At 42.0% G+C, this 16,261-nt stretch overlaps 1 protein-coding gene across 15 annotated transcripts in view; it reads left to right on the forward strand.

Annotated features, from left to right (window-relative positions):
• CACNA1C (calcium voltage-gated channel subunit alpha1 C) overlaps positions 1–16,261 on the forward strand; it is a 433,748-nt gene that overhangs the window by 358,523 nt on the left and 58,964 nt on the right. The gene's annotated exons all lie outside the window — the stretch shown is intronic.

A 16,261-nucleotide genomic window follows, 5' to 3' on the forward strand; every position in this document is an offset into this window, starting at 1 on the left:
GAAACATCATTTATGACATTGGTAAAGATGAGAACATTTATGTCTGGCGGTTGTGCTTGCCCTTCATGTTAAACATTTAGGGGATCACTGAAGTTAGCTCCTCCCAGATCTAATCTAACATCTTCCTCATCCTCAGCTCAGAAACTTTACTCTCCATTTCTACTGAATTTGGTCTTATTTTTTCTTTTTAACTCCATGTTGACTTTGCTTCCACCCAACCTCTTTCTCTTTCTTCCACACTTTCTAAGACTTCTTCTTGGAATAGTCAAAATTTTATTTGTTTGTCTGAGCCCAATACCACTATCCTGTCTCAGATGTAGTTCTCTTGAAAGTTAGGAGCATCTTGTGCAGTCCTATTGAAGACTGATTTTGCTTTGTGAGATCTCAAACACTGTCTTGGGAAATTTAAGAAGGATCATTATCTGTTTCAGCAGGGATTGTAATTTTCAGGAGAGTTCTACCTTTCACTCTTGAGATTTCACCATGTCTATTAGCAAGAAATTCCCTGGCACTTTATGAAAATTTTATCTGCACACCATATACCCAGAAGTGTATCTCACAGGCTTTGTAATGTTCTTCTGATTTCATGGTTCTGCTTTAGAGGAGATTCTTAACTTTCAGAAAGATGAGATTCTCAGGAGAATTTGGGTTTAAACATTTAGGGGATAAGTTCAAGCAGGTCAAACATTGAGCTTTGTACATATACAAGGAAGGCTTTACCTGACATGATTGCCTCTAACACTAAGGAGTCAGCATTGGTGATATTGGAGGTCTTTTCAACTTCTTGTGTCTCACCTTCCTGTGTTCAATCTCCTTTCCAAGTTTTGCTGCACAGCAAAGTATTAAAAAAATCAACTGAGGGTAAACAAGTATCTTCTGGATGGCAAAACTGTGTAAGAGATTTCCTAAAGAGATTGTGGAATCTCCATAATTTGAGGTTTTAAAATGAAGTTAGGGAGGAACCTTTCATTCAAAACAGTTTAGGAATGTGTGATCTGCCTTGAGAGAGGCAAATGGAATAGAACATCTGACAAGGTCCTTCTCAGCCCAATTTTCCATTATTCTGTAATTTCCAAACTAAATCCTTAACCTACTGTAATATAGTAAAAGTGAGAATTTAAAAGAAGCTTTCCTTGTGGTCAGAATAGCAGAGTCTTCATGAAGTCTTCTCAGCTATGACCCAGAAACCAACCTTCGGTTGAGTCCCTCCCATCCTGAAGGAATAGCCAGTGAAAAGAAACAAATGTTTCAAGTCCTGGTCTGGCCTGTATGCCAGAGTTAGTGCTAACTCTTATACCACTGTTTTAATTAAATACCTTAATGAAAATCAGCAAAATTTTAAAAATGGAACCAAAGGATTTCCAGGAAAGAAAAATAGGAATGAACTTGTGAAAACAACTAGTGCAGCAAAAAGACTTGCCTCCAGCAGTATATTCACACTGGATTATGTTGAGTACCAGTTCAGTGACTCAGGTTTGGAAACTCCAAATTCCTTGTTCAACTTGCCATTGTCTGTCCAGTACAAGGGTTTGGCCTGCAGCCTTCATTCCCTGCTCCATATTGGCTCAACCTGCTCTCCAAAGAAGGCAACCCCCTCTCCCAGATGACCACTTGGACTGATGTGCACCAACACTGGGGCACACAATCTGCTTTTCTTCAGGTTGCACACTGGGATTGAAGCTGGAGTTGTCTAGGAATATGTTCTGAAGTAGGAGTCTCCCAGCATGTAGAAAGTAGCTACCTCAATTTTCTGCTTGGCCAGACCTTGTGTTCTCCTATCACTCAAGGTACAAAAAACAAACTACATTTGCAGATGGAGGCTGTGCCTAGGAACAGCAGCTGGAAAAGTCCAAAAGGATTTTCATTGCCACCTGGGTGAACACCTGTAAAGCACAGCCATCACCCTCTCCCCTCTAACCAACCAAGTCCCCTCAACAAAGAAGTGAGATGCTCAGTGATATTAGTGTTTCCCAGATGAGAAATGGCAAGATTAAATACTCATCAGATCTCTGCTGGAGACAGATTTGTCTGTCATTTCCTGAGCAATAAAACACGAACCAGCCTTTGTTTAAGCTGCTTTGTCTCATTTTGAATATGTGCCCAAACATCACTCTTTTCTATCTGAAGAGTACCCTAAAATAAAAGAGCTGTGAGATTTGTGACTGACAGCAAGAAAGCAAGAAACTTGGTTAGCTGAAGGTGTTGTGTTCTAGTGACAAGCCCCAGGAGAATGTGGCAGAACAGAACTGAGCACAGAATTGAAGCTGGCAACATTCAGTCTGTTTTCTGCATTTTTTTTGGTGCTTATTCCCGCAGTGGGTACTGCAGCTAACCTTCAACCACAGCAAGCAAAGCGGGATCTGACTTGTGGCTCTGAAGCAGCCGCCACAGAGCTCTCCATTGCACAGTCACTTCCTAAAGGCACCTTGGAACAAATGGTCTGCAGCATCATCAGGGGATTAGGTTTTCTCCATCGGCACAAGGTGGAACAAGCTGCTGTTTATTCATACCTTTACCAGGGAGAACTGGAAAGGGAACTAGGACAGATCCCTGAGGTACTCAGCTCTGCTATCACACTACCTTCTTACCACAGTCACCACAGGGATGTGCCCATGCAGAACAGCTTTGGGGGAAGCCTAATATGCAGAGTTCCTGCTGCAGTCCATGGTGTGGCCTTCACTATTGTAGACTCATGGATTTATTTGGGTTGGAAATGACCTTCAAGATCATCAAGTCCAACTGTTAACCTGCCGCTGCCAAGTTCCACTAAATACAATGCACTCCAGTGCTACCTCTGTATTACGTGCATAGCAACAGAAAAGATGTCATGCTGTCTCTGACTGAATGGATTTTTTTGCTGTATTTTTTATTTCTTCACTTGTTTCTGTGAGGAGAGATGTCCTTATTTGCTACTCTTGCTAGTAAAGGTGAAAAAAAAAAGCAAACACAATCAGTTGCACAGATAATAAGCAGGATCACATACATGCCTGCTTGGATAATCCAGGCCTGCAACTAGTTCTTGTGGTAAGAGCAAGGCTTTACTTATTGAAAGGCCAGCTGTAGGAACAAGGAGCCAAGTCCAAGTCAGGGCTTGTCTCCTAACACTTACAGAAAATATGTGAAGGGATAGAAAGACAAGGGCTTTTCTAACTAAACATACTGTTACTGCTGAGAACGGTTGCTCTAGTCAGCAAGTCCCTTTTATAGCTGTCCTTTTCAATGGCCATGCTCTGTGAGCAGTGTTTTGGTTTGCTTAGTCTCCAGGGAGGCTATAGAGAAGAGGGGTGCTGGAGCAGCTGCTGCTGTGGTATAGGTAGTGCATGCCAGGACAGCTTCTTGAAAGCCCCCATGTTTCTGTGTGACACTTTTTCTGGTGGTGAGGATCAGTTACCCCAATATTTTTGTGGGATTAAGCACTGTGTAAGACAGCTCATCCATGTCTGATGCAGTGTTGTCAGGAGGGTGAGCAAGAGAGATTTGGGATGATTAGGGCTGCTGATAAAGAAAACAGCCACTACATGCCCTGCATCTCCTTACAGAGTATTAATATGCTGCTCTGAAGCAAAACTCCCAAATGGACCTCAGTGTTTGTCTTGGCTCACGCTCATAAACTGATTCAAGACTAGTTACTTCAAAGAGACAGACAAGCTAAAAGTAACGCTGTTGAGCCAAGGCCTTTTGCTGCTTTGTTTTTCTAATTTTATATATTCTCCAGCCAGTCTGGTGAGCTATTTTCCAATTCCTGCACGGAGAAATCTGCTGCTTCGTGCTTTTTCCCGAGAAAACTACTAAAGGGAATGAGGTGCTGTGCTGCCTGGAGTGCTCACAGCTACCACTGTCCTGGCTTCTTAAAGAAGAAATCCCCACAAGTACCAGTCCATGAAGGGCCAGCTGCTCTACAAAACCTGCCTGGGGTTTATCTTTTCAAGTCAAAGACAGCAACTTAAAATTCCCAATCATATGAAGCTGCGCCATCTGTCAAGGTACATGCTAATGTGAGGATGGATATTCCTCTAGGAATTTCAGATCTTTCCAGCTCTCTGGAATGGGCTGTTTTACTGATGAACCACGTATACTTTTTCTTTCAGGAAATATTTCATCTGTCCCCTTATTAGCTAGGGCAGGACCACTAATCCGAGAGCTATGAATTTTCTACTGCTCTCCTGTCATCTCAAACCAGGGAAGACACGTCTGTGGAACTACTGCCATGCATAAAGTAAACCACATGTTCATATATTTTGTCAAATCTGTGTCTGTGTGTGGAAAGGGAATCTTGGGGATTTCCTCCATGGAATTATGACTATCAGAAAGACTACAGATCACAAGTCTATTCCATTTAGCAGACACTGTCAGCACCTTTCTTCCCTGGGTGTTTATGGATGTTACTTGTAAAGCAGCCTGTAACAACGCCATCTGTCCTGCCTCAGATAGTTAGCTCACTCCCTCATTTATCACTGCTACTTTACTGTGAATTCTTGCCATTCTTAAATGTCATTTTTGTGTAGCAGAGTTCAGACTTAGTGCACTGTTTAAAACAAGTTTCGCATTCAGCCCAAGGCATATAATCCCATGTGATCCAAGGAAGAGCTATGACCCTCTGAGTAGTGGAAGTCATAAGTGCCACCCATGGTTATTTCTTAGTCTCCATTTACTGATGGATCTACGTGTCCCCAGTGTTTCTTTCTCCCCTGCTGCATTTGCCCTTCTTTATTCCTCTTTAAGCTCCTCTCAGTCAGCATTTATCATGCATTTGATGTACAGATATCTCTTCTCAAACCTGCAAAATGACTCATCTGTTTTTGTTCTCTTTTTACCACTACATTTCTTGTACATTTATGCCTATAAACAGATCTTTGAGCAGTCTCTCCTCAAGTCACACTGACTGCTTCATACCACTTGCATTCTTCCTTCTCACCAAAATCATAATCTATTATTACTTGGTCAGGATAGAGGCTTCAGGATTTTCACAAACTGAAATTTAAATCCATGCTGTCTCCTTGCATCACAGAAACAATGTTGGTTAATTTTGGAAATCTAATGGGTTTTGTATTTCTTCATTCTAGTACCTTTAGAAATACAAGTATAGCATAGGATGCTGCTCTAGCATCACTCATCTCAGTGTTTTATTCCTCCAGTTTATGCAGAGAAAGCAAAGTAAAGACATTCTGCAGTGATAATAAATGTCAGGAAAGCTGGTTACGATTGAGTGGTCTTTTGCTCAGTGCCAAAAAACACTTCAGCTGCGTCCAACAGACATAGGAATCATATTTAGTTAGAAATCACATGCTCTGGGCTGAAGTATGGTAGTATAAATTAATAGTTTAAGTTGTGTAAATGTATTTGTGAGCCCATGGTGCAGGCAGCTGCCTCCCTCTCATGGAGTTTGGCCACACAGTGCTGTGTTGGTTGTCAAATGGCTCTTACTTTGCAGATTTTCTTTGCTGGTTTTGGCAGGTTCTTTAGTCTGGTGGTCACCTAATTGTTTCCTCTCCTCAGGTTTGGTATTACCTTTTTTGTTTTGGAGGGGCTGCATCTAAATGTGCAGTATTTGATGACTGAGTCATCTACCCAGTTGCAATAGGAAGGACTGTCTCCAACCATCCCACTGGCTTGGGGTGGAAAAAGTCTTTTAAAAGGCAAAAGAAGCAGTGAGAAAACTGATGTATTTCAAGACCTGTGGGTGGGTAATAATAAACATCATTCAACAATGAAGAAGATTGAGCTCTGCTTGACTTGGGTAAGAAATAGTGAGCATGGAGAGAAGTAGTAATGGGTCAGGTAAGAGAGTGTGTGAACTGAAGAAAGTGAGAGAACTAAACGGGAAGGAACAGGTATGGGAGGAAAACAGAGAAAAACCAAACCTGTGGAGGAGGAAAAGCCATACAAAGATAATGGAGAGTGGGAATGGACAGAATATCCTCAAAGGCAGAAAGAAAAAAAACAAATTGAAGACCTTGAAAGAGGAAAGTATTAATAAAATGGAGGACGAAATGATTGGACAAAAAGTGATGCAAGGAAAAGAAAAACAGAAACAGGGCTGAAAGTAAACATGAGAAAGGATTTTTAGAAAATTAAAAACGGAATTAAAACCCATAGCTTTTAAGCTAATGAACATCTTCTTGTGCTTCTACATTTTATAGAAGTTCCCTGGCAGACATCCCAGGCCTCCAGGCCTTCAAACACATTAGTACCTCAGCCACAAAGCCTCCCTGTGTACTGTCTCATCAGAATAATTTGCAATAAAAGTTAAGCACAATATGTTTCTCTACTTCTGTGGGTTAATCTCAACTCCCTTGCAAAATGCATCAGCATGTTACCCCAGAAAGGCTTTCCTTTCTCACCCCAAATTTTGTTCTGGATGAAGTCTGAATATCTTCTGTTTTTCTCTGGATCTTCTATACAACCAGTATCCCAGCTGGAATTAATCTCAGCTGCTCCAAGAAGCCCAGCAGCAGCCAGAGGACCAGAAATCCCTGAGATCTTTGTAGTGCCCAACCAGACACTGCATTGCATGTGTGCAGTCAGTCTAAGGCTCTCAAGAAATTGCTGAAATATTTTGGAAATAAGCTAAGAAAAGGGGGAAAAAATCTTAACCCTTCATTAGTCACTCCTCTGCTTTCTCTTTACTATGATTACCTGTCTGTGAAGAGTTTCATGCATTTTGAATAGCATACATATCATGTGGAGACTTTACAATATTGTCTTTCATGTCCACATGTCTGGGAGGAAGAATGAGCCTCTTTTCAAACCCTTTCTGAAAAATTAAATACTAGAAGTACTGTATGTCAGAGCAGCACATTTAGGTGACTTTGGTGTGAAGAAATACTTGGAATAATTATTTTGGACATGGATGACCAGGTCATTCAGGATGACCCACCAGTGGGTTTGGCACAGATGGGTTGCCGCAGTCATCAGGGAGACTTGCTCCTGGATGCTGCTTGCCTGACAATTTCTATCTGCCCATGTGCCCAGGAAAAGGAAGGAAAATAGAGGCTAAGAAAGCAACTGAGCCTCTTGTAACACAGTCTGTGCCACAACACTCTCACAGCAGCTCAGCTTTGAGGCTTTCTCACAGAACACGGAAGGACACCCCACTAGCCAAGGGTCAAAGCAGCTGGTTTTGTTATTCCAGGCATTAAATAGAAACTACTCAGGAATCTGTGCTGCCAACAGGTTGCAAGGCAGTGACATTTAAAGGAAGGGAAACCAAATCCTGGTGTTTCAGAGTGTTGGCCCATCAGGTAGAGCCTCTAACAACCAATCTTTTAGTTAATACAGAAAAATAAAATTTGCAATAGAATGCCCAGGGATGGGGTTGATTTAGCAACAGTTGCCACAAATGAGAAGTTACCAAGCAGATAACTGCCTTCTCTATCATGTGAAAGCACTGGGAATCCTCTTTGATGGCTTCTAGATTTCACTGAGCTCCTCACCAGCTCCTGAGTGTGTGTGGGAGGGGAAATCTGGTCATTCCAAACACTTTGAAGGAGAAGAAAGTAGTGCCAGACTAAAGTTTTTCTATTGTGCATATGCTTATATTCTGAGATGGCATAGGCGTGACTCCACCTAAGCAAGTCATACAGTGTGAAAAACACTTGGTAGATGAATGTAACACAAGAAACAAGGCGGATGATGAGAAATGAAACTTCCACCGTAAATCCTAGCTCATACCTCTACTTGAATCTGGGTCAGGAAGCATCAAAGTCTTCCTTGTCAGCACTGGTTGGCATCCGGTATGAAGTATACTAGTCTCTCTCCCATTTTGTTGTGGAAAATGTATCTGGCAGAAAGGCATGAGCAGAGTGGATCTCATTTGGTTTCTTTGTCGGTGCCCCCAAGAATGAAATGAGTATGAAGAACAAACTTCCCTCTTCATGAAAAAAATCTTGTCATTTCATGTGGAACCAGAAACAGTTGGTGAGGTACAGAAAGGGCTGTTTGATCTGCTGCTTCCCATGTTACCTCTGTGGTTTAAATGCAGGATCTTCTCTTTCTTGGAGGACAAGGCCAGCAATTCTCTGCACACAAATAGATCCTCTAATTACTATAGAAAATGTGTGAAATATCTAACCCTGATAAGCCAGGGTTTCTGGAGGATCAATGGAGAATTCAGTAGGCAGAAAAGACTTAGAGGAGCTGTATAAGAGCTTCAATGATAGAGGACCTTTTCCTTCACAGCAAATGTACCCAGAGAATTTGCATATTGCTGCAACATTATGACAGATGAATTTTCAGTCTGGCACTTGGGGGTTTTAATGTCATTATAAATGATCCAAAATAATTATATGACTGCACAATGCAACAGTGTGGGAAGCGCTGTATTAGCTATTACACTTAATTATTTAATACAGAAAATTATTCACACAGTCTTGAAAGCCCAGTGGGATGGTGAACCGGGGTCTCATTCACAACAGCATCAGCAGCATCAGCAACAGCATGTAAAGGGAACAGTTCCAGGGAAAAGTGACTCGCTCTCACTCTCAGACAAAAAATCCCAACCCTCTATCACTTTGTGTGAGGTTGTTTCGAAGGGTCAAAAAGTTCTCACAGATGTGAATCTTCTCTTCAGAGAGGAATGATACCAGAATACAGACTGTGAGACAGCGCCTATTAAGAGCTGTTCATCATGTTAGAAAGTGACATTTCCATGACAAATGGTCACCTGACTGAAGTCTGAGAGAGTTGATTTCTCTATCATGCCTTGGAGACTTCAGTTTTTTGTAGACCTTGGAGATGTGAGTTTTCTACATTTCTGCTTCCCCAAGAGTAAACTGAGAGTAACTATCCTCATTTGGAAAGTTACGATTGATGGGTAAAATAAAATAATAATGAACATTATTTTATTAACTACTCCAATCCATATAAAATTCAACCTTTTATGAAAATGGAGATAACTTACCAAAAAAAAAAAAAAGAAAATATGCAAAAACCTGTTGCTTGTACCTGCTGCCCTGTTTCTTGAGCATTCTGTCTTTCTACCAGTCAGTATCCATTATATATGCAGGAAACCATGTCAGAGCAGTCCACAGCCTTTTCCCACGCTGCATACGGACACAGGGAAGCTATTCCAAGTCCTGCCCCATATTCAGAATGTTTCTTCACCCATTACTTGCCACTGTCTCATCTTGCCACAACATTAAGTGACTCTTCACCCTGAAAATTCGCTTCTTTTCTTATAGGTTGAGTTTTACTTCTTTTGAATCATTCTTCCCTGGGCTGGGATGTCAGTCCAAATTTAGAAGACAGAGTATCTTAAGCAGCCAAGCCCATCCTTTAGCTCTTTTCACAGGACTGTTTCACATTGCTGTTTCGGTTTATTGCCTTCAAGAGTTATTTGTTGGCTCTCATCAAAACATGCTTTTTCTAGACCTTCCAAAGTCTTTGGAAATTGAAAGCATTTGTAGCTTCTTCAAAATGGAATTTGACAGCAAAATTCTCATGGAATGCATTCTGCGATAAGCGATCAGTTCAGACATAGCAAGCCATCACATTCACTTCAGTCTTTCCGGTAAAACTGGTGCTGATTTTGTTTCTCTTTGCTGGGAACAAGTCTGGTTTCTGACTGAAGGGCAGTAATTGTTAAATGATAGCAATATGCTTACTGCTCATGAAGAAGAGGGCCCAATCCCTCATAGGGTATTGCTGTGCCACAATGCACCTGTAGGAAGGTCAAGAATGCTTATCTTATCTTCTAAGTAGACAGTAAAATTTATAAGAGAGCTTCCTGTTATTCTGCCTCCATTTTCATGCATTTATATCAAAGAGGCCTTAGGCATTATTGTTCTGAGGCATTACTCACCCTTCCTTCAAATGCAGCTAAAAGCAATCCAGGCTAAAAAATTACATCAGGATCAACTGGTTGAATCATCCAGCTTCAGCATGTTTTGCTGTTATGATTTCCTCAGGCCTTCTCAGCGTGTTGCCTTGAAACACCATCTTTGCTATGTCTAAGAGGTGCTTTCATAATAAATGCTTCCATATTGTCTTTGCCGTGCTTCTTTCCCAGCCTTTGGAGGACCTGGGACCATAATGCCTCACTTCAGGCCTTCCCCATGGCAGAGGGCTTGTGTACTACCAGCCACTTCACAGTAAATGAAGTACAGAGAGATGTAAGATAACTGTGCCACCAAGTGCCACCACTTTCAGTACCTAAAGGGGGCCTACAAGGAGGCTGGAGAGGGTCTTTTTACAAGTTCACGTAGTATCAGGACAAAGGGCAATGGCTTTAGAGTGAAAGAGGGTGGGGTTAGATGAGGTATTAGGAAGAAATTCTTTATAATGGGGATGGTGAGGCACTAGCACAGGCTGCCCAGAGAAGTTGTGGATGCTCCAACTCTGGAAGTGATCAAGACCAGGCAGGATGAGGCTTTGAGCAGCCTGATCTAGTGGGAGGTGTCCCTGCCCATGGCAGGTGGGTTGGAACTAGATGATCTCTGAGGTCCCTTCCAACCCAAACCATTCTATGAGTGTATGTAGATGAGCATGGAGGGACTCATGGGACCATCTAGAAAATACAATTCTGGTGAAATGGACTGGGTTGCAAGGTCTGGAAATGAAAATCTCAGTTCACAGATCAGATATGATACAGTTTTTTGTAGGCATGACCCCCCCCCAACATTGTCAATTATCAATAGGTGTGGAGACCATAAAAAAGTGTCTGTTTTGACACAAGAGATTCTATAGTTCCAGCCTCCATAAATGTTTGTCAAATGGTGGCCTGGGGCCCTTGGTTCAGGCAGTGGGGATTTTTCCTGTGATGGAGATATTTGTTCACCAGAAGCAGAGGTGTGACCCATAGTTTGCTTTAGGACCTGCAGGATCTCAAACAATAATCAGAACGTGTCCACTTCAAGGTGGTCAGTAACAAGATACCTCAGTTTTCTCACAGTGACCTAGAAATAACCATTTGAGATCTTCTTCCAGATCACAGGGCCACTCAGGTCCTCCAACTCCATTCTTTTTGTGTTCAGGATATTCAAGCAGGCCCTCAGACCTCAAGGGACACCTGTCTGCTTTCACCAATGCCCTCATTGTGAGAGAGAGTATGAAACAGAATGGGGGAGGACAAAGGAAAACATCAACATTTTTGAGCATTTACTTTGGTCTGCAAGTTGGTCTTGTTTTCTTATGGAATAAGCAGAGAGCTATGACATTTCTTCAGAACTGACCAGAACTTTGGAATAGTCTGAAGAGATGAAAAGCTCCTCTTCTCTTTCCCTGTCTACAGAAAGATTTGACAGAGTACAGGGGGGCCTTGTTTAATTCCCTGCAGCAGTGACTCATTATAGTGACTGGTAGGTGAATTGCAGGGACTCTGTGCCTCAGAATTAATCCATCAGTGGATGAGAGATGATAGATAGTATGCAAATAGATGCTGTTTTCCTGCAGCCTGTCAGGAGCTCCAAGCAGCTGCATCCTCCACTTTATTCCTTCTCTATTAGGTTCTGCTAATCTCCCTGATTGCTGTTATGGCTAAATGGTGTTTTAGCATAACAGAATTTGCATCTGACACACATCTCTGTTCGGTGTCAGGAGCTATTGTAGCTTTATAAGAGTGTTTTGCATGTTAGGATACATGCAAATCCCTCAGATCTGCTGTGAGAAGTTGTGCCAAGAGTCACGGTAGTGTGTAAATGTCACTTGATTCTATGCTGTTTTGTGATGAAACTGCCTCTTTTGCAAAAATACTTTCAGGGAAAGCCTGTTTTAATGAAGTCTGAGAACTGACTCTCACAGCTTCAAATAGCCTGCAGCATTTTCAGATACAAATTCACATACTAACCAACCATCAACCAAACTGGCAGTTCATCTCATTTTGCAAATCACCAGCAAAGTCTGCTTTGGTGCCCTTTGCAATCAGCAGGAAAACTTTGCTAAGAAATCACATGGTATACCAGGGTATCAGCCTCTTCCTCTCCTTCCTATATACTTTTTCCATCTGATTAAGATTAATGCTTCTTTTTGTTGTTTTAGCATGCAGGGTTATTTCAGATAACTGGTAGCAAGGTTCTCCTGTAGTTTGCTTTCCTTTTAGGCTGCATAGTTTTCTGTATGTCTTAGTTTCTCCTCCTCAATGCTTCATTTCTGTATCATAAATACATACATGCATGCATGTCTTTCCCTTTTTTCCTATAACATTGCAACATCATCTTCCACTGGGGACCACCTGACCTACATTCAGATCCCACCCAGTGAATAGCCTTGACCTTTCTGTGCCCTTCATCTTTAGAGACTTTTTTCTCAGAGGTTTTTGTTAAATTTTGGCAGCCACCTCATAAGAGACAGAAATGAAAACCTGGGACTAAGCAGATAAATAACTACACATCAATTAACACACAAGTGGCCCTGCAGATCCCACAGGCTGGATGCTCAAAACCAACTGATACCATGACTCAACAGCACCGTTCCCCTGAGGATTTCTGTACTTCAGTGTGGATGCACAGCACTCCAGCTACCACATACTCTTATTATGGGCCCCAGGTGACTCTGAGCTTCAGGTAGACTCCAGTGGGCAATTTTCCCTGCTATTGTTGAGGCTTCTTAGATACCACATTTAGGATCTCATATTTGCAAAAAACAACAGAAATGGTGTCCAGAGATTCCAATGCCTCTGTAAGTACCAAAATAAACCCTAGCTTCTTTGATAGATAATCTCAGCAACTAGGAGACCTAAAAATGATTGGCATACTCATTCTGAAATGTTACGATGTCTGCTCCTCTTGCACAAATGAGATTCCATTCCAGTCAGCTACTGCATATTTATGCTCAGTCTTTCATTAATTTATTGATCATATGGTGATACACTATCATTTGCTACCTTTGGGGGAAAAAAAGTGGGGAAAAAATGTGCTCTTCTGGTGGGGCTATTTCATGCTTTCTGAATATTCAGTCCAATCCTCCTGGTCTCTCTCTGTCCTCTTTTCTCCCCAAAAGCTTCATGGATCTCCAAAGACATCCCACAAGAGAGGGTGACTACCATTCACCAGTAAACCCCCGAGGATGCCATTATGTGGCATGCAATTATACAGCTAAATCAGGGTCAAGCATCTCCCTTTAAGGGTAAAATATGGTATTACACTCTAAATTCCTGTACTGCAAAAACAAACAGTGCCATCAATTCATTTCCAGTCAGACCTCCACCCTCTTGGGAAAAGTATACAGAACTTTCTGGTGGGAAAAATATTTTGGAAATACAACCTCTTTATTAGAGTGAAAGCTCTTCCTTCATTCAGCTTGTCTTTCATTAGCCACCCTGGTACACTCCAGTGAGGAATGTGGCTTGAAGAGGTCCTTTGAGGTCACAGGAGGCAAGTCCCAAAGGGGTGTAGTTCACTCCTGATATGTACTCATAACTCCTGACAAGATTATGAGGTCTGAGCCAAAGCTAAGTAACCACATGGCCATTCATAGGTAAATGTCTCTAAGGAGGGTGGGTGGCTTTTCAAGGAAGGATCCCATTACCTTTCCACACAAATGAAGCATCTGTGTTCTCTGTTTCTTTGAGCTCTCTTACTGTAAATAATATCTTCCTGTTTTTCACCCTTCTGTTTGAAACACAGAGGGAGCAGGTGAGGAGGAAAGGAAGGTTTTAAAATTCATGTGTTTCCTTAATTCAACACTGGTATATTGGATGTGGGGTTGAGTAAAACTGCATTCATATCCATGGTTCCTCTCTGGAAGGCTCCTACAGGAGGAAGAGCTCTCTGAGTTCACCTTACAGCCACGATAATGCTCTTTCTGGGCTTCCAGAGCAGACCAGCCCATGACTTTCAAGCAAGGAACTAGCTGATGAGATTCAGCAGAGCATCCCAGGAGAAAGAGCTTCCTATGTAAATCTGGAGCAACACTACTGAAGTTAGCAGAGTGACTCCAGATACACCGTGGTGTCACAAAGGTCCAAAGCAGCTATTTTTTGATGGCAATGAAAAAGGGACCTTTTCTTTCCAGGCCTGAATCTCTCCTGAGATGTGCCAACTCTGTCAGTGCAGTGTCATTGCATCCAGTGAGGCTGTATTACTACAGCTGGGAGCAATATTTAATTTACTGGCTTTGGTGGTCATCTGAGGACAGGATTTGATGCTGCTTGTCACCTGGGTTTTGTATCAACAGCAAATGCTGTTTGTACCAGCAGCTATGACTATTGGGCTCTACGAAAGAAGCTGCTCAGTAAAAAGAAATTGTGAGTTTGGTTACACCAAAAACATGTTTTGCAGTATGATGCCAATCATAGCAAAAATAACCACAGACTTAAAAATCATTAAAAGTCATCATTTTCATGGGCAAAACTTAAACAACAGGTTTTGGATCTTTATATTTGTAGCTGCCCAAAATCAGACTCTGGGGTTTTTTGAGTTGTTTAAATTACTGTTGAAATCCTTAATAATTCCTAAACTATGCATTTGAGAGGAAATAAAAGAGAACCATGCTATTGAACACATGTGAACAGTGCCATTGCCTTCAGCAGGACTGTGCACATGGACAGGGGCAGAAGGATTGGGTCTCTTGTCTTCTACTCTGTTCTTTGATCCTGCAAGTTTACTGTTTGCCGAGGTCGCATCAGGCTGCAAAGGCACTTTTTGTAACTCTGTATGATCTGTGTCTGTCCTCTATTTATTCCAAATGCGTTTGCCTCTACAATTTAATCTGCTGTTCTCTCCCTCCCCTTCCTCTTGGTGAAGTCTAATTACAGTTTTATTCCAGGTCCTTCTGGTTGCTAATGATGCTGGACATCACCGCTGAATTCATTCTAATATTTGTTGTGTATTTTCTAGGCTGGACACTGAATAATAATATTCTCTGAATTTGCTTTTGCTCCTGTTTCCTTCCTCCCTGTTGTAGCTAATTGTGTAGTAATGTGTAGCCCTAGGGTGACTACTCTTCCCAGTGTAGAACTGCTAAGAACAGGCTGCAGAATGAAGGGGTTTTATTCTGGTTTTGAGGAGAGGATTTCAAAGTCCACTCTACCAGCTCCCTTCACTGGTGTGAAACTAGTCAGGCACTGGCTTTTTTTTTTGCTTCATCTTTTCTTTTTCTATTTTTTTTTCCTTGCCCCAAGTGTAATGCTGTTCATAACTGTGAGTCTCAAAGTGTCCTGGAGGCAGTGTTTCAGCACTTAGAAAGACACTTTTTACCGGTGCCTGCTCCATGTGATGGTTGAACCCACATTAATTTGAGGTTCCCAAGCCTCACTTTGTACAGTGCCAGTACTAATTTTTTTCTTTCTTTTTAAATTTTTTTTTCTTTTCTCCTTTTTGCTTTCTGCAAGACTGCCTGGGAACACAGACTCACACTTTACCCATGACCTGACTCTTTGACTAAGAATAGTAGTCACAGTGCAGCTCGGGTTCAGTCTCACTGGAGACATGCTGCAGCTGGGAAACAGGGAGGTCAGATTAGCCCATGCTAACAAAACCAAACACAAATCCAAAGGACTATGGAGGATTCTGTATCTTTGCCTCCTTTAAAGACTGCAGAACAAGGAGAAGAGATTGGCACAGGTGTTCAGTGAGCGAAGACAAATTTTCTTTGCTTGTGACATTGTACAGGAAGTTTACATACAGAAGTTCATCTTCTGGGCTGAACAGAACCTTTTTCAAAAGAATCCTGTATCCTTACAGCCTACCCAGCCAAAAATTATACAGGATGGGGATAGTAAGCAGTGCTGATTAGCATCTCCTGAGCTCTGCTTAGGACAATGGGATGTTTAAGATAGCCCCTGGAGTGATCTGCTGTAGCTTGTCCTGGGCAGCTAATCTGACAGTGTTGCTGGAGCACTATCTTTAACATGAGGGACCAACAGGTCTCGCTCTGAGCACATGCTAAAGCCAGCTTTGCTCCCATTCTTACCCCTTCCTGCTGGGATGTGCCAGGCTACATTCACACCCTCATTTTGTGCTGCAGACGTACTTTCAGAGTAACAGAAATACCAGTCCTGCTCTGTATTCTTAAGACAAGAGCTAAAGCATTAGTAATAGAAAATGTTAGGCTAATGATTGTCATAATACGCATTGTGGTGAGATTTAAATAGCACATTCCCAGCTCGACTGTGCCCTCTCCTCCACCGTGACGCAGCAGCCAGCTGTTCCCTGTGGACAGAGCATTACATCTGGAACGTGGACTGGTGGATTGATACTCACACTGGCATAAGGGGATCCATTTTTTGAGAGAACCATATGACACCATTCCTGTACTCTCCCCCAACTGAATCTAAGTCAAATGGGGAAGGGTGCTGTGTTGGTAGAAACTGAGGTATCTGGAGGAG

The sequence above is a fragment of the Neopelma chrysocephalum genome, unplaced genomic scaffold (assembly GCF_003984885.1).
Source record: "Neopelma chrysocephalum unplaced genomic scaffold, ASM398488v2 Primary Assembly neopelma1_59, whole genome shotgun sequence".
Classification (NCBI taxonomy): Eukaryota; Metazoa; Chordata; class Aves; order Passeriformes; family Pipridae; genus Neopelma; species Neopelma chrysocephalum.